Below are 19,417 nucleotides of genomic sequence, written 5' to 3'. Positions count from 1 at the left end.
AGTGATGAGGGGTGGTCGTTTGACCGCAGACCCGTGGCGGATACAGGCAATGAGGCAGTGATCGCTGAGATCTTGATTGAAGACAGCAGAGGTGTATTTGGAGGGGAGGTTGGTCAGGATAATGTCTATTAGGGTGCCCATGTTTACGGATTTAGGGTTGTACCTGGTGGGTTCCTTGATGATTTAAATGTACAAGTTTGGAAAACCAGCTGACTACCTTCTTTTGAATTTCACCGTTAGAAATCTCTAGATAAACATGATGTGGAGTTGAGTCAGTTTGCCCTTTTTATGTCACTGAAAATATTTGTACACGTGTATGGGTGTGTGCGCAGAGACGGGTACTTGTTCATGAATAATGACAGCTCACTGTTCACATTCATCCATAATTATCTCTGCACTGCTGTGATCAAGACTAGATAGCCTGGGGGTGCATGCATCTCAATAGTCTACTAAAGTAGGTGCTGTTTATAAAATTATAATGATTTGAAAACAAAGGAGTGAAACCAGAACATTTGATGCTCTTTCAGATCTGCGCAAGTGGAGGGGTCATCAGGTGCAAGCAAGCAGCTAGATGTTGTACATTGCAGCAACTTCAGTCTGTTTTAGAGACAACACTGCCATCTAGTGTATATAGTAGTGCATGTGGTGTCACTAAAGTCTACTTTCTCTGAGGGCCAGACATGGAAAAAGACTGAACAAAGTATTTTATAGTGTGGAATAATTAACCTCTTATTTGTTAATATTATTCAGAACCATCACTTGTGTTTATAATGCAGTAAAGCATAAGCCAGGTGCTTGGCAAGGTCTGAGGTTTTGGCATGGATCAATGAAATGGCGTCACCACAGGGGACACCAGAGGGCCACAGAAGTGTCAACTGTTGGCAGAGTGGTGGGCTGTCTGTAGTCAGGTAGAACTGAATCCCAGCTCTCTTTGTTAACACGGACGTGCAACACGGTGTTAAGTTCTCTTGCTGCAGTGGTTTAGCACTTTATTCAGTGGTTGTTGGCACCGGATATTGGAAAGACTCGACGGTAAACACATGCTTGGTGTGAACTGGAAACTTAACCCCCGGGGAACAATAGGGGCATTTCAACACCTGAGTGACATGTCAACTGCAGCCTTGATTCTGTGTAACTAGCCTCCAGAGATGAATTAGTAATGCATGCCTGACACATTTACAAATTGCGGTTCAGCTTAACACAATGCCTAAGTGTCCTATGGCCATTATAAGAGGTATGTTGTCTTTGGCACACTGTTAGGCTGAAGTTAAATACTTTTTATAACATGGCCATTGGTATTTACCATCAATATCCATCCACTTTTGTCGTTTTTTTCCTTCTCTCTTTCAGATGACAATCCCAAATGCCCCCAAAAATTGTGGGTGATTAGAAATGCTCTGCTTAATATCACCAAAGTAACATTTTCAATCATATAAAATAGCTGAAGGAAACTGAACTAAAAACAACTAGGCCTACATTATTTCCCCCTTTATTAGTCATCTTAAACAATTTCTCTGAGTTGTTGGCAGTGATCATGGTTATTTCTCCAGCCTCCATTGTTCATGTACAGAGAGAGATTATCACCCAGCACATGGGTGTGTCTGTGTTTGCCACCCTAAACCAGTTGTGTCACGTACACGGAAGGTTTACTTTGATACATGGCTAGCAACATTTATGTCCATAAAATCTAGTAAATATTTGATCAGACCAAGGCAGAAGAACTTCCTTGTCATTGTGACTTTTCTTGGTGGGAAACTCCTTAGTTGTTTAAAGGTAATAAGGAAACAATTCATCCTTTTTTCCATTACACAGACCCATTCTTGTAGGGAGCATTCACTGCCCCAGTCCAGGCAACGTTACATTTCAGTAATTTAGCAGAAGCTCTTATCCAGAGCGATTTTCAATTATGGTTACGTGCCTTGCTCAAGGGCACATTGTCACATTTTTCACCTAATTGGTTCAGAGATTGGAACCAGCGACCTTTTGGTTACTGGCCCAACGCTCTTAACTGCTAGACTACCTGCTACCCTCCTGACAAACTGGACATACCCAGTTGGTTTATATTGGGCAGAGTAACTGAACACTCAGATTTAACAATAGAATAATCACAAGAACAACTAATTAAAAAATGTAAATTAAGTGCTTTAAAAATTTAAAATAAAACATTTATCTACAGTCAAATGCAATTGTACAATTTCATTCAGTGTAATCTTTTTAACAGTTGATAAACAAACAAAATGCACAGCCTCAAAAACAAAACCGTATCGACATTATACAAAGCGAGGAGTCCCAGGAAACCAAAACACAAGCTAATCTCTCACGTTTAGGTGAAAGTCTTCACCTTGTTGAGTCGGTGTAAATGTCACCTAATGATCCATTATTCAGTACTGCAGTTCCAGCAAAGAATGATCACGTGAAAGAGAACATAATACATTAAAGTATTGAAGTACTTACTCCAAAACAAAGGTTTATACACTAAGCTTTTTGACAACATTGTAGACTTCATTTAAACCAAGAAGTCCTATCGAGATGATATATAAGACAGACCTGAGCAGAAGGAAACTGTTAGCAAATCTATAATTCTCTCTTTATGGAGCAACAATGTCAGAATAACACACCTAGCTCTAGCAGAGATTGAGTAATTGATGTCCAGGGTGGATCCTCTGTCTTCAAAAGTTCTCTGTTGTAAATACTACATTTTCACTCCATGTCCATATCTGCACCACTGGCTAGAATCTCATCACCAGTCCACACCCCCACCACCGTCTCTCTCTAATCCCCAGAAGTAAGTCACTTGGGCAGAAAGTCATCCACAGCAACCTCCAGGTTGCCTACGTACCAGAAGATCCAGAAGAACAGGCTGAGGAAGATGATGATGGGCCCAGAGAAGACCAAAAAGTCCCAGAAGCTGAAGGGTGCAAAGATGCCCAGGAAGAACAGGATGAGGCCCACAACATCCAGGAAGATGGCGATGAAGAAGAAGAGAAGGCAGCGGCCCAGGTACTGAGTGTAGCCCATGGTGGAGAGAGTGTCTGTCGTGAAGGTATTTCTCCTCCTCCTACCACTATGTAAATACCACTTCTAATGATTCTATGGCTGCTAGCTATTTTCCCTTGCATTCACTGTAACAAGACTATTTCAATGTTTACACGAGGATAACTACTCATACATATATCCCTGTACTTTCTCTGCATTGTTCAGGTAATCTACCCTACAGTGCATCTGACTGAATAATGAGGAAGCAAGGAAGAGTTGTTTTAAAAAGGCCCGGGTAGGCTACATTCCAGTGAGCTTGATCTATCACACTTCACATCTCACATAGTTCCCATAGCGGGACTGCTGCCAGGGGGAATGTGCGTTAGTCTCACTAATGATGACAAAAAGGTTCAATGTTCTTCTTCTTCCTCCATCTCTGTTGTGGGGGTTTTGGACACATTTCCAGTTCATAAAACATACCACATTCCAACACTAGGGGTTGGTTGGGCGCTTATCGCATGCCCTGCAGTTGGCTTCAAAGGTTGGGGAATATTCATGTTTGATAGACATGAGAAACATCTTTGCAAACTAACACAGTGTTCATTTTTTATTATTATTATTTTTTAATATTTTTTTACAGGTAACAAGCCAGTAACCGAAAGGTTGCTAGATCGAATCCCCAAACTGACAAGGTAAAAATCTGTCGTTCTGCCCCTGAACAAGGCAGTTAACCCACTGTTCCTAGGCCGTCATTGTAAATAAGAAATTCTTAGCTGACTTGCCTAGTTAAAGGTTAAATAAAAAATTAAATATGGAATGGAGATGCAGCCCTTGTGCCTGTGTGTATTCCGCAAGGTTCAGAATGTTCCAGATAAAAAATATAGTTCTACACGATACATTCTCTCGATCTGTGTGTGTGTATATATATATATATATAGGGATCTATCAGTATAACCAGTGGCAGACAGCCCAGCATAGTGCTATCAACACACCTGCTCTTACACACCCCAAACAGAACAGTCAGATAGCATATCAATACTACCTACCTAACCAGATACAAACATACACTATACATTCTTAAATCATAGGATCTGAGCATTGGAAGATTTGTTTATGTCCCTCATGGATTTTGAAGTATAATGTTTTTGTTGTTGGAGATGTCTAACTGTGAGCTATCCAGTCAATGATGTCTGATTAACAACTCAGAGATATGACATTAGAAAACAATAAGAAACTTTATTTAAAGAAAATATCATCAAAATGAACCATGTAAAATTCAGGACATAAAAAAAATGTAGTTATTTAGCTAATTACAAGTAAAATTCTGCCATTTCTATCCTCAGTGCAGGGCCCGGACATTGTGTCAGACGGCCTCTTCCTGAACAAAAATAGTATTCTCTATTGAAAGTGTCTTTGGTTCATATAGGCTAAAAAGGTATTCAGTCGGGTTGGGATTTGAAAAGCAGCGCTTGGGGTAGGCATACGTTTTTCAAACTGGAGAATCCGAGATCACCTGCAACAGAGGAAAAATGAGTGAGAATGAGAACACCAAGATGACAAAAACATCTGTGAGAAAATGTTTGACACCTTCTCTTTATTTCCTAGTATTGTGTTACTTCCACAACATCCTGTGTTGTTATGCAATGTGCTGCAAACTAATTTCCCTTCTGAGACAATAACGTTTTATTCATTCAAATGTTTTAGTCCCCAGAACACGACGTTCTACCACATGGGCGGAGGGCATTTGTATTTTATGAGCCTGCTATAGCAAGGAAAACCACATGATTTGATTCATCTGGTCTTTTGCAGAGAGAGAATCACAGCAAACCATCAAATCAAGCTTTATTTATACAGCACATTTCAGACATGGAATGCAACACAATGTGCTACACATGAAAAAAAAAAAAAAAAAAGAATAAAAACTTAAATATTTACTACACAACATACATAAGAAAAAAAATGAAATAATGACAAACTGAATGAGTAAAAAAAAGCACCCTAAGGAAAAGCAAAGCTAAAAAGATGCCCACAGTTTGGGCCCCCCTCAGATTCTCTGGCAGGCTATTCCAGAGGCTGGGGGCATAGAACTAAAGGCTGCCTCCATGCCTCTTGGTCCTAGTCTTTGGGATAGTTAAAAGACCAGTGCCAGAGGACCTGAGGGACCTACTGGGTACATAACTTAAAAGTATGTCTGACATGTGTTGGGGTGCACAATCGTGGATTAATTTATAAACCAATAAAATAATCTTAAAATTAATTCTAAAAAGAAAAACAGGCAGCCAGTGCAGAGACCTTAAAACCAGTGTAATGTGTGCTCTCTGTCTGGTCTTGGTCATTACCCATGCTGCAGCATTCTGTATGTTTTGCAGAACAATGGCTTTCCTGGGTAGACCAGACAGGAAAGCATTACAGTAGTCAAGCCTGCTTGTAATAAAAGCATGGATGAGTCTTTGTATCTGCCTGAGAGAGAAACAGCCGCACCTTGGCAATGTTCCTCAGGTGGGTATAAGCTATTTTGGTCACATTCCTAATGTGCGATTAGAAATTGAAACTGATTAGAAACTGATTTCCTGATATGAACTGCAACTCGAACTCGTTGCGTAACATTTTTTGTTCAGTACTGACCGGTACCGGACCCAAACATCGAACCTTGTGGAACGCCACATGTGATAGGTTCTGAGTTATGTTCACCAAGGGTGACAAAAAAAACTTGACCAGTTAAATAGGTCCTAAACCAATTTAGAACTGGACTGGAGAGGCCAACCCACCTCTCCAGTCTGTCCAGAAGGACATCTCATGGTCAACAGTGTCTAATGCAGTACTTAAATCTAAGAGTACAAGGACAGAGAGCTGTTTGGCATCGAAGATCATTTACCACTAAGTAAGGCACAAGGTCTCTGTGCAGTGGTGGGCACAAAAAAAACAGATTGGAATTTTTCCAAAATACAGTTGGCACTTGAAAAAAATTTTTTTAGATGTTTGAAAACGAATTTCTCCAGAATTTTGCTTAATGGAAGGTTGGAGATTGGCTGAAAATTGCCAAGAGCTGAAGAATCTAGATGACTTTTCTTCAGAAGGGGTTTCACCATTACAGTTTTTAGTGCAGTGGGAAAGTGCCTGTGAACAGGGAGGGACTAACAATAGCTTGCACTTCTTCAGATATGCAATTAAAACTGTTTTGAAGAAGGTAGGGATAGGAACGAGAAGGCAGGTAGTTGTGATATCACTTTCCTGAGGATGTCGGTGTCAACCAGGGAAAATAAATCCATATTAACTTTGCGTGGTAAGCTAGGACACAAATCTAACTTCTCATCAGGTCTTGCATGACTGATAACCAACATTAGGCTGGGTATCTTACCCCTGAAATGTGGAGGAAAGTTCACATACTGTATGTTTGAGGGGGTAGGATTTATCAGGCCATCAATGGTCAAGAAGAGCACTCTCAAATTATTCTGATTAATAGTATAAAAGTTATCAAGTTATAAAAATAAGCCTGTTTGGCATTTCTAATTGCCTTCTTATATATGCCAAGTTCCTCTCTCAGAATACAGTGCATTCGGAAAGTATTCACACCCCTTCTCCACATTTTGTTATGTTAGCCTTATTTTAAAATTTATTAAATACATTTTTACCTCAATCTACACACAATACCCCATAATTACAAAGAAAAAACAGGTTTTTAGAAATGTTGGCAAACGTATTAAAAATAATCAGAAATAGCTTATTTACATAAGTATTCAGACCCTTTGCTATGAGACTCGAAATTGAGCTCAGGTGCATCCTGTTTTCATTGATCATCCTTGAGATGTTTCTACAACTTGTCCACCTGTGGTAAATTCAATTGATTGGACATGATTTGGAAAGGCACACACACACAATCTGTCTATACCATGCCATGAGGTCAAGGCACAGATCTGGGGAAGGGTACCAAAACATTTCTGCAGCATATAAGGTCCCCAAGAACAGTGGCATCCATCATTCTTAAATGGATGAAGATTGGAACCACCAAGACTTCTCCTAGAGCTGGCTGCCCGGCTAAACTGAGCAATCAGGGGAGAAGGGTCTTGGTCAGGGAGGTGACCAAGAACCCAATGGTCACTGATAGAGCTCCAGAGTTCCTCTATGGAGATAGAAGGACAACCATCTCTGCAGCACTCCACCAATCAGGCCTTTATGTTAGAGTGGCCAGACAGAAGCCACACCTCAGTAAAAGGCACATGATAGCTTGCTTGGAGTTTACCAAAAGGCACCAAAGTACAGAGAGATCCTTGATGAAAACCTGCTCCAGAGCGCTCAGGACCTCAGAATGGGGCGAAGGTTCACCTTCCAATAGGACAACGACCCTAAGCACACAGCCAAGGCTTCGGGACAAGTCTCAATGTCCTTGAGTGGCCCAGCCAGAGCCCGGACTTGAACCAGATCGAACATCTGTGAAGAGGCCTAAAGATATCTGTGCAGCGACTCTCCCCATTCAACCTGACAGAGCTTATGAGGATCTGCAGAGAAGAATGCGAGAAACTCCCCAAATACAGGTGTGCCAAGCTTGTAGCGTCATAACCAATAAGATTCAAGGCTGTAATCGCTGCCAAAGGTGCTTCAACAAAGTACTGAGTAAAGGGTCTGAATACTTATATAACGTGATATTCCCGTTTTTTATTTTGTAATACATTTGCAAATATTTCTAAAAACCTGTTTTTGCTTTGTTATTTAGGGGTATTGTGTGTAGATTGATGAGCGGAATTTTTTTAATCCATTTTAGAATAAGGCTGTAACATAACACTTTGGGGGGAAAAGTCAAGGGGTCTGAATACTTTCTCAATGCACTGTATCATAATGGACCTGCAACTTTGACTTTCTCCACTTCCGCTTTGCCTTTCAGCAATTTCCCTTTAATTGATTAGTTCTCACTCATCCAAGGGGCATTCCGTTTTGAGGTGGCCTTTTTCAACTTTATTGGAGCTATGGCATCAATGGTTGCCCTTAATTTGCTATTAAAACACATCAACTAAATCACCACAAGAGGAAGGTAGAATAGGTGATGGAGTATTGTTCATACACAAAATCTGTAGCAACTTCAGAGGTAAGATAGTGTTTTTTAATAATGCATTCAGTATTACCTTGTGCAACAAGGTAGTAAAAAATACACAGTGTTGATCAGATAAAGCAACATCAACAAGAGAGGATATGCCAATAGAAAGCCCCTTGGTAATAACCAGGTCCAGAGTATGGCCGCGGATATGGGTGGGCCCAGTAGAAAGCCCCTTGGTAATAACCAGGTCCAGAGTATGGCCGCGGTTATGGGTGGGCCCAGTAGAAAGCCCCTTGGTAATAACCAGGTCCAGAGTATGGCCGCGGTTATGGGTGGGCCCAGTAGAAAGCCCCTTGGTAATAACCAGGTCCAGAGTATGGCCGCGGTTATGGGTGGGCCCAGTAGAAAGCCCCTTGGTAATAACCAGGTCCAGAGTATGGCCGCGGTTATGGGTGGGCCCAGTTGAAAGCCCCTTGGTAATAACCAGGTCCAGAGTATGGCCGCTGTTATGGTGGGGCCCAGTTGAAAGCCCCTTGGTAATAACCAGGTGCAGAGTATGGCCGCGGTTATGGGTGGGCCCAGTAACATGTTGGAAAATATTCAATTCAATGGCCTTGGTGTCAGTCACTTTGTCAACATGAATATAAAAATTATCCAACAATGATTTTATCATAGTTCTCAAGGACAATAGACAACAGTGAAATCAGTAAAGGAAGCGAGGCAGTGCTTTGGTGGCCTATACAGGGTTATGGCCAGCACTGGTGGCTGACATTTAAACAGTATGATGCTTAAAAGACCCCCTTTTCTGATAGATTATGAAAAGGTGTAGTCCTGGGGGGGGCTTTTATAAAGAGCTGCACTACAGTCTGATGACTGCATGTTTCTCACGGAAATATAGCTATCAACTTTGAGCTCAGTAATGAGGTAATTCACGAGAAAGGTTTTCCTAGTGATTGCTTTAACATTTAAAAGCGCCATATTCAATGAGTGTGGGCTACTCTGTCCCTGGGGCATCTGCCTCGAGGTAACCAATGGAATAACAACCAAATTATTAACGTTACAACCATGTTTTCTGACAGTCTCCAATCTAACAGAATGGTAGATGGCGGTTTGTATAAACTCACTAGAAGGCGGAGTTAAATGAACATAAATTAGGTTACTCACAATAACCATAGTGCCATTTCTACAGGAGTTGATATGCTTTTCATGTTCTCTATTGCTTATTCTGACAGGGAGAACTGGAGCACTGCCAGACCCTGTCTGTCAGTCTGTAAAACAGTTTGATGTTGCTGGAAATAATCCTGGAACCCTGCGGTCAGGGTGAATCCAGCCTCTTTTAAAAAGTGCTGGTTGCTCACACAGCAAATCAAAGTTGTCACAAAAGGAGACATTCCTGCCGTTTAAAAGGTTTATTTTAGGTACTCATTCAGGGCAACGAGTTAGCCAAAACTGTCCGAACCCCTTCTGTAGCACGGGAGGAGGCCAGAGATAATTATTCTCTTCCCTGTGCTAGCGAGGATCTTACATTGTTTTGTAGTCCTTCAGTTCGCCTAAAACGAAGCTTGTTAAAACCTACGTGAGTGATGGTGTCAATATTAGAGTAGGTGGCCAGAACAGTGGGTAGGAGGGAGTTGATGTCATGGACACAAGAATCAAAGTATACTAGTTTTATTAATGATCGTATGCACCTACATGACCGGTTTCCTAAAGCTACTATATTAAACACTATAGAATGGCAGTGTGCCTCAAAGTGATAGGGTAACAGGCCTAGACTCTCTGTTCCGCTAGGAGGATTGCATGAGAACATTTCAATAAAATCAAGCCAACGTCACTGGATACATACACTGTTGGCAGGACAATGAATGAGACATACTGTGCAGTAATAGGCCCATTGGCAAACATTCCATAATCATAAACCTAAAATTGGTTTCTATTGCTCAATACTGCCTGGAATCACTGAACGTACACGGAGAAAATGTTGTTTGTTTAAAATATCAGCGCTGTTATGTTATCCACAGCCAATATTTGTTCGTCATTTGCTGCCAAACATTATCAATAACAGTCAAACTGTTGGTCATAATTGGTGTGCAACAGGTGGCTTGTACAATAGCCGTGTTGTCCCTTGGTGGTGACCTGAATGTTCATTGGAGGAATGTATACATTGAGAAAAACAGATAATCCTTAAGTCTAAATGGGATGGGGTGAGGGGGGGGGGGTAACATATATAATTGTATAATTTGTTTTATATATCATACCAAAGATAATTTAGCCATTTGATTTGGAATTTTAGAACACCTTTAGGTATCAAAAAAATTATGTAAAAAAAAGTAGTTAATGAAACATTGAATTTGGCCTTAGTGCCATTAGGCCATTAAAACACATTGGATAACAAGTTAATATATGGAATAACAGTCAAAATGTATCAAAAGGAAGCTTAAAAAGTGTCTGTCCTATATCTGAGAAATATAAGATCAGGAAATCATTATAATTTTGTACTAATATTTAACCCTTTTTTTGGCACTAAACTACTTCCATATACAGTACACTGAGTGTACAAACCATTAAGAACTCTGCTCTTTCCATGACAGACTGACCAGGTGAATCCAGGGGGAAGCTAGGATCCCTTATTGATTTCACTTGTTAAATCCACTTCAAATCAGTGCAGATGAAGGGGAGGAGACATGTTAAAGAAGGATTTTTAAACCCTGAGATTGTGTATGTGTGCCATTCAGAGGGTGAATGGGCAAGACAAAAGATTGAAGTGCCTTTGAACAAGGTATTGTAGTAGGTGCCAGGGGCACCGGTTTGTGTCAAGAACATTTGTGTGAGAAGACCGATTTTCGGGATGTCTCCTGGTCTGACAAACACCCCTGTAGCTCGGCCACCTTCCACCACAGATGGTGGACGTGGTGGATTGAGACGCCGATACTGTATCTCTAGCTTAAAAACAGACACATTTTTATTGGGATTTTTTATTATGCAAATTCGATTTCAGTGTGAGCACAGACATCGACTAGGCGTTAATGTTCATATCCTTAAAGTTTATATGAACAATTGTCATTTGTAAGGAATCATGTGACCAGTTCATGGCCTGTATGAGAGTACGACTTCTCACATGAATGTTTTCTCTGTTGTCTGTTCAGTGCAATACAGTTGAATTGCCCAGAAAGATGACGATAAACTTCTGAATCCATCTCAAAAAGTCCTATGGTTTATTGTCGCTTTTATTCTAAAATCAATCCCCTATTAGACAACTCCTACAACCATTTTAAGGAGTTATACCATATAATCTGCATCGTGTAGGGTGAATGTACTACGATGGTACCGGAGGGGAAGTCTTATCGTCTTATCGGCTCTTAACCAACCATGCTATTTTGTTCGTTTTTTCCCGCTGTTCGTAACTTGTTTTGTTAATAATGTTGCTGCTACCGTCTCTTATGACCGAAAAGAGCTTCTGGACATCAGAACTGTGATTGCTCACCTCAAACTGGACGAAGAGTTCTCCTTCAATGAGTCGGACGGGAAGGATATAATACAGACCCCGGACCAGGCCCAGATCCCCATGATTCGCTGGAGAAGGAAACAGAGATTTTGCGGAAAAAGATCAGGGTGCCTTGTGAAGATCAGGCGGCGAGTGGCTAATCTGCCCTTACCTTCCGTCCTGCTAGCTAATTTTCAATCGCTGGAAAAGAAATGGGACGAGCTGAAAGCACATATATCCTACCAACGGGACATAAAAAAAAAAAACTGTAAAATCTTATGTTTCACAGAGTGATGGCTGAACGACGACATTAAGAACATACAGCTGGAGGGTTATACACTCCATCGGCAGGACAGAACAGCAGCCTCTGGTAAGACACGGGGCGGGGGTCTATGCATATATGTGAACAACAGCTGGTGCACTATATCTAAGGAAGTCTCGAGGTTTTGTTTGCTTGAGGTAGAGTATCTCATGATAAGCTGTAGACCACACTATCTACCTAGAGAGTTTATCTGTATTTTTTGTAGCCGTCTACGTACCATCACAGACCGATGCTGGCACTAAAACCGCGCTCAATGAGCTGTATAACGCCATAAGCAAACAGGAAAACGCTCAGTGGCCGGGGACTTTAATGCAGGGATACTTAAATCAGTTTTTACACAATTTCTATCAACATGTTAAATGTGCCATCCACACACAGAGACGCATACAAAGCTCTCCCTCGCCCTCCACTTGGCAAATCTGACCATAATTCTATCCTCCTGATTCCTGCTTACAAGCAAAAAGTAAAGCAGGAAGCACCAGTGACTCGGTCTATAAAAAAAAAGTGGTCAGATGAAGCAGATACTAAACTACAGGACTGTGTTGCTAGCACAGACTGGAATATGTTACGGGGTTCTTCCGATGGCATTGAGTACACCACATCAGTCACTGGCTTTATCAATAAGTGCGTCGAGGACGTCGTCCCCACAGTGACTGTACGTACATACCCCAACCAGAAGCCGTGGATTACAGGCAACATTCGCACTGAGCTAAAGGGTAGAGCTGCCGCTTTCAAGGAGCTTATAAGAAATCCCACTATGCTCTCCGAGGAACCATCAAACAGGCAAAGCGTTAATACAGGACCAAGATCGAATCGTACTACACCGGCTCCGACGCTTGTCATGTGGCAGGGCTTGCAAACTATTAGACTACAAAAGGGATGCACAGCCAAGAGCTGCCCAGTGACACAAGCCTACCAGATGAGCAAAATAACTTCTATGCTCGATTCGAGGCAAGTAACACTGAAACATGCATGAGAGCATCAGCTGATCCGGACGACTGTGTGACCACAATCTCCGCAGCCGATGTGAGTAAGACCTTCAAACAGGTCAACATTCACAAGGCCGCAGGGTCAGACGGTTACCAGGATGTGTACTCCGAGCGTGCGCTGACCAACTGGCAAGTGTCTTTCACTGACATTTTTAACCTCTCCCTGTCTGAGTCTGTAATACCAACATGTTTCAAGCAGACCACCATAGTCCCTGTGCCCAAAAACACTAAGGTAATCTGCCTAAATGACTACCGACCCGTAGGACTCACATCTGTAGCCATGAAATGCTTTAAAAGGCTGGTCATGGCTCACATTAACACCATTATCCCAGAAACCCTAGACCCACTCCAATTTGCATACTGCACCAAAAGATCTGCAGATGACGCAATCTCTATTGCACTCCACACTGCCCTTTCCCACCTGGACAAAAGGAACACCTATGTGAGAATGCTATTCATTAACTACAGCTCAGACTAAACACCTCCCTCTGCAACTGGATCCTGGACTTCCTGACGGGCCGCCTCCAGGTGGTAAGGGTAGGTAACAACACATCCGCCACGCTGATCCTCAACACGGGGGCCCCTCAGGGGTGCATGCTCAGCCCCCTCCTGTACTCCCGGTTCACTCATGACTGCACGGCCAGGCATGACTCAAATGGCATCAATAAGTTTGCTGATTACACAACAGTGGTAGGCCTGATCACCGACAACGATGAGACAGCCTATAGGGAGGTCAGAGACCTGACCGTGTGGTGCCAGGACAACAACCTCTCCCTCAACGTGATCAAGACTAAGGAGCTGATTGTGGACTACAGGAAAATGAGGACCGAGCACACCCCCATTCTCATTGACGGGGCTGTAGTGGAGCAGGTTGAGAGCTTCAAGTTCCTTGGCGTCCACGTCACCAACAAACTAACATGGTCCAAGCACACCAAGAAAGTTGTGAAGACGGCACAACAAAACCTATTCCCCCCAGGAGACTGAAATGGTTTGGCATGGGTCCTCAGATCCTCAAAAGGTTTTACAGCTGCACCATCGAGAGAATCCTGACGGGTTGCATCACTGCCTGGTATGGCAACTGCTCGGCCCCCGACCGCAGGGCACTACAGAGGGTAGTGCGTACGGCCCAGTACATCACCGGGGCCAAGCTTCCTGCCATCCAGGACCTCTATACCGGGCGGTGTCAGAGGAAGGCCCTAAAAATTGTCAAGGACTCCAGCCACCCCAGTCATAGACTGTTCGCCCTGCTACCACACGGCAAGCGGTACCGGAGCACCAAGTCTAGGTCCATGAGGCTCCTAAACCGCTTCTACCCCCAAGCCATAAGACTCCTGAACAGCTAATCAAAATGGCTACCAAGATTATTTGCATTGCCCCCCCTCTGGAACATTGCTGCTACTCCCTGTTATTATCTATGCAGTCACTTACATGTGCACATTACCTAAATTACCCCCGACACCAGTGCCCCCGTAACATTGACTCTGTACCCCCATATATAGCACCGCTATTGTTATTTACTGCTGCTCTTTCATTTAGTTATTCTTCTCTTTTTGGGGGGCATTTTCTACAAACTACACTGTTGGTTAAAGGCTTGTAAAATAAACATTTCACTGTAAGGTCTACTACACCTGTTGTAGTCGGCGCATGTGACAAATAAAATTTGATTTGATGTAGAGAGTAGAGGTGATTTAAGGACTACCCAACTCCATCCAATATAATCAATAAGCACTGCTGCTGGTGCTCTGAAGCCCATTAAGACGCATTGCAGGCTGCGCCCCAAGAGTGTCTAGAGTAGACTGAAACCTGACCCACCCGCCATCCCTGTTAGAAGCACTGCTTTAAACTACCAGGTAAAAAAAGCCTATCAAATGTGAGGTTGTGAAGCGAATAGGAATGGCCAAAGGCCACTGAAGCTCTTTATATTGTAGCAGCCAGTATAGAAAGATAATTCATTATTACATTCCTTAGCAAAGTGAAGTGTGCAATCAGGGCCTGGGGCATGATGGAGGGTTCTGTGAGGGGCATCTATTCTAAAGGACTGGACTTTACACTAGTTGTTGTATTGCATCAATTAGATGTGACGTTTCATAGTCTTCTCGAAAAGAGAAGATTGTTGTCATATGAACTGCTTCATGGAAACATGCATCTGTACACTATTGGAGTGGGAGACAGCAGAAATGGGTCAGTGTTGTTGACAATGATGTTGTAGCAGGGTTAATTAACCTCATACCCACTATAGGCTTTCCCTACTGATCATTAAAATGTGGCATAATGAGGTTTCATAATCCCTTCAAGGCAAGAAAGAACATTTCCATTAAAAGAGATTCCCTGGTACATTTGTATACTTTTAGCCAGTAGTTCTGAAAGTAGCGCTCATGAGCCAATGGTGGTCCCCGAAAATGGCGTACTACGTCACATACTGTATGTGCACCTAAGCCGTGCTTCTACACCTGCATTGCTTGCTGTTTGGGGTTTTAGGCTGGGTTTCTGTACAGCACTTTGTGACATCAGCTGATGTAAGGGCTTTAGAAATACATTTGATTGATTGCGCTTGCTCTGCATTGCTCCCGCTCTGAAATGAGACCGTAATTCTGCTCATATTATGCATACATGAACTACACATTGACACATCCAGTCCAAACCGGGAGGTTTAAAAAAAAAAAAAAGATTTCCTGTTAGAAGGAAATAAGGTCAAATCATATCAAACAAATGTAAACATGACTTTGTGATGTTATCCACCCACTAAATAAATCCCGCAGATATAGACAATCATTCTGATCATTAAATACTCAAGACATTCATGGGGGTCATATTGAGGTCACATATTCCAGTGGCTATGGGAACAATTGTGGACTTTGTGATAGAGCAACCACATTTCACACAGCTGGGGCATATCTAAATAAGTAGTTCTGGATATGTATATATTTATATTTATTTTGCCCATTACCCCCACTGGAAGTCATTTCCAATATGGCCACCGACCAGCTGCATGGGTCCATATTGGACTAGATTCACTTGGACTTATCTCCATAAATAATTGGTACATACAGCCCAAACATGTTTGAGGTGGTCTGGAGAACACAATATAAATGGGCCAGTACAGCCTGGATACTGTATGTATCCTTTAAATATTTTGTAGAAAAATTGTGAAAAATCTACCAAAATTACTGATTCCTGAACATACATCCTCATTTTTATTATCTTACATTTGGAAAGACCCCTTGACTTTCCCCAAAGTGTTATGTTACAGCCTTATTATAAAATTGATTGTTTTTTCCACTCATCAATCTACACACAATACCCCATAATGACAAAGCAAAAACAGGTTTTTGGAAATGTTTGCAAATGTATTCAACATAAAATAACGGAAGTATCCCATTTACATACATTTTCCCCTTGATCCTGACTCCCAGTCCCTCCCGATGAAAAACAACCCTACAGCATGATGCTGCCACCAACATGCTTCACCGTAGGGATGGTGCCAGGTGACTACCTCATGAAGGTGGTTGAGAGAAGGCCAAAGGGTGGCTACTTTGAAGAATTTCCTAAACAAAATGAGGGATATCGGTAACAGAACTTTTCAGTCAGAAATGGCTGTAATTATGCTGCAGCTTCAGCAACAGGGACGGCGCAATAAACACTGTTGATGTTCTGTAGTGGCCGCTGCAGCAGAGAGGAGAGAGAGCCAACGGATGCTAGTCACACAGTCACTCGCTGTCATTTTATTTTTAACACAGTGCCACAAGTTTGAGCCGGCCCGGCACAATCAAATCAATTGCAATCGGACTCCCTCTACTCATGTATGTCTGAATGATTTGATCAAACAGTGTGCATAGACCATCAGACAAGCTCAATGCATATGGTTGATTTGATTAAAACACATTGGATGTGTCTATATATTAACAAATCTTTCCCCCACGTAGCCACTGGACTAGGGTCAAAATGACCTCAATACAACCTCTATTAAAAAGGTCTCAATAGTACTTTACGATCAGAATTATTATCTATATTATCTGTGGGGTTTATTTAGTGGGTAGATAATGTTAGTCATGTTTATGTTGTTTGGAATGACTTAACCCTATTTTCTTCTGAAAGGAAACCCGGTTGGCAGCCATTTTATTAGAATGTCCACCCTGGTTGACTGACAGGCAGGCATCCCAGACTGCCTCCAATCTTTAAAATGTTCCTCAAGGCATCTGGAATTAGTGTACCAAGTTCGATCCTTGTATCGTACAATGGAACAATGATTTCCCCTATCTGCTGGACTATTGGGAGGATAGAGTTTCCACCCAGAGCCAAATTGACAGCTTTAAAGTCCCAAAACAATTGACATGATCCAATAGGGAAGATTGTCTACTGTTTGCGTCAGATTTTGGCTAGTTAGAAATTATGAGTGTGATAAAAGTAAATATTATGACAATATTTGTCAATCACTAATTGAGGCATGACCTACAACAGATTGAGATGTCGTGGAGGAGATTATAGGTTGAGGAAATGGAGCCGGGTGGGAAAATCTGATCTAACAATAGAATGAGCCAAAAACTATAGCGGATGTTCACCTAAATAGAGCCACTGGTAAATGAGTTGTTATTGCTTTTGAGAAACACCTACCAGCTCTGTCAGAGAAGCCTCTCTGCTTTGCTATCCACGATGCTTTGCAATAACACTTCACTGTTCTTCAGAATCCCCAACTCCACCGTTTTCTCCGTCGGCGGGTTGTCAAAACTTTGGTCGTATCCTCCATTGTCGTGTCCTGTCACGCTGATGCTGTGTTCCCACGTAATTCGTGATGGAGCGTGAACAGGCACTGTTCTGTTGACCGATTCCTTCCTATTCACCATGCACTTCTCCCCGGCTTCCAGAGTTTTTATCCCGCTCTTCGAGAGCTGCTCCGAAAACCTTGTCGCCCAGTGCGCAAAGTTTTCCAGGGTGCTTTTCTCAGAGTCCTCGGAGTAAACCTTTATGTTTCCCGTGTACCACAAAATCCACCAACCCAGACTTAAGAAGATGATGAGTGTACCCGTGTAGATGAGGAAATCACCGTAGAAATGACCGTCCAACTTTAGATCCGCGAAAATACCGACTAAAAGCAATGTCAAACCGCCGACGTCAAAAGCGATGGCTAGGAAAAATAACGGCGCACAGTTCCCCAGGCAGTTTTGCGCCATGCCTAAGCTGTGATGAGGTCAAATGACTTCAGTGAAGAGTTTAACTTGTTTTTCCTGAAGCACCATTTTAATTCCCTCGCCATCACCTGTGGAGAACAGCTGTGCGCGCAGAGAGCCGTCTTCCTGTGACGTCAATGTAAACTAGAGGCTTTTAAGGCCATCCCCTATCCTTGGTATACCACTCAGATACCGCTCAGGTTAAGTTTCCCTTATGCACAGATCTGGGACCACTTTACAGAACACCACATTTATAGCCTTTATCATTTGTGAGAGAAACGCAAAACTGATGTTAGATCAGTGTCATTTGTAAAAACAGCGAGTAATGAAACAAACAAATAAATACACAAATACGATGTGTTCCAAAATGCGCTGGATTTTTAGCATTCCTCCACACCCACCCAGGTCATGTCACACTTCAAGTGTTTATGTTGGTTGTAACCTGAGAATTGTCTCAGAAACCCATGCTGGCTTTGGGAGTAATATCTATCTTGCAGCTTCTTTTTGTTTTGAGATTAACAGACATACAGTATGTTGAACAAGAGCATAGAGTCACATTGTAGGCTATCATCACACAGGCAGTATTTGGTGGGTGGGTTGATCAAAGGTTGAATATGATTCTCATGTTTTAAATGCTACGATTGCTTGTTTTAATTGGTAAAAGCAAGGTTGACCAACCCTCCTGGAGAGCCGTACTACTACTGCAGTGGCTAGATTTCTCTGGAGAGAACCATCAAGCACCAATTTAGAAGAAACTATAGAGCAGTTGCTCCCAAAACATGTTCTGTGACGCCCATCAAAGACACCAGTTTCTGGCCACACCAACCCAAAACTATTCAGCCTGAGCCGTTCCCGACCATCCCGACCATCAATAGCGAAACACCCCTTTATGCAACGTGGCCTCAGAGCATTTCATATTATTCTTTGCGTTAATTTGAGACACCCCATTTAGTATGATACACTCCATGACCAAAAGTATGTGGACACCTGCTCGTTAAACATCTCATTCCAAAATCATGGGCATTAATATGGAGTTTCCCCCCCTTCCCCTTTGCTGCTATTACAGCCTCCACTCTTCTGGCAAGGCTTTCCACTAGATGTTGGAACATTGCTGTGCAGCCACAAGAGCATTAGTGAGGTTGGGTTCTTATATTGGGCGATTAGGCCTGGCTCGCAGTCAGCGTTCCAATTCATCGCAAAGGTGTTCGGTCGAGTTGAGGTCAGGGCTGTGCAGACCAGTCAAGTTCTTCCACACCGATCTCGACAAACCATTTCTCAATGGACCTCACTTTGTGCATGGGGGCATTGTCATGCTGAAACAGGAAAGGACCTTCCCCAAACTGTTGCCACAAAGTTAGAAGCACAGAATCGTCTAGAATGTCATTGTATGCTGTAGCGTTAAGATTCCCCTTCACTGGGTCTAGCCCGAACCATGAAAAACAACCTCAGATCATT

The 19,417-nt window shown here is 42.4% G+C and overlaps 1 long non-coding RNA gene across 1 annotated transcript; it reads right to left on the bottom strand.

Annotated features, from left to right (window-relative positions):
• Positions 1-4,192: 4,192 nt before the first annotated feature.
• Positions 4,193-18,188, bottom strand: LOC139580790 (uncharacterized). Its single transcript, XR_011676100.1, has 2 exons — positions 17,409-18,188; positions 4,193-4,489 (listed from the first exon to the last, which is right to left on the bottom strand). It is a non-coding gene; the product is annotated as an uncharacterized lncRNA (long non-coding RNA).
• Positions 18,189-19,417: the final 1,229 nt, after the last annotated feature.

This window comes from Salvelinus alpinus, chromosome 7 (assembly GCF_045679555.1).
Source record: "Salvelinus alpinus chromosome 7, SLU_Salpinus.1, whole genome shotgun sequence".
NCBI classification, from domain to species: domain Eukaryota; kingdom Metazoa; phylum Chordata; class Actinopteri; order Salmoniformes; family Salmonidae; genus Salvelinus; species Salvelinus alpinus.
The sequence above is the reverse complement of the archived record's forward strand: the minus strand, read 5'-3'. Positions and strand labels throughout refer to the sequence as shown.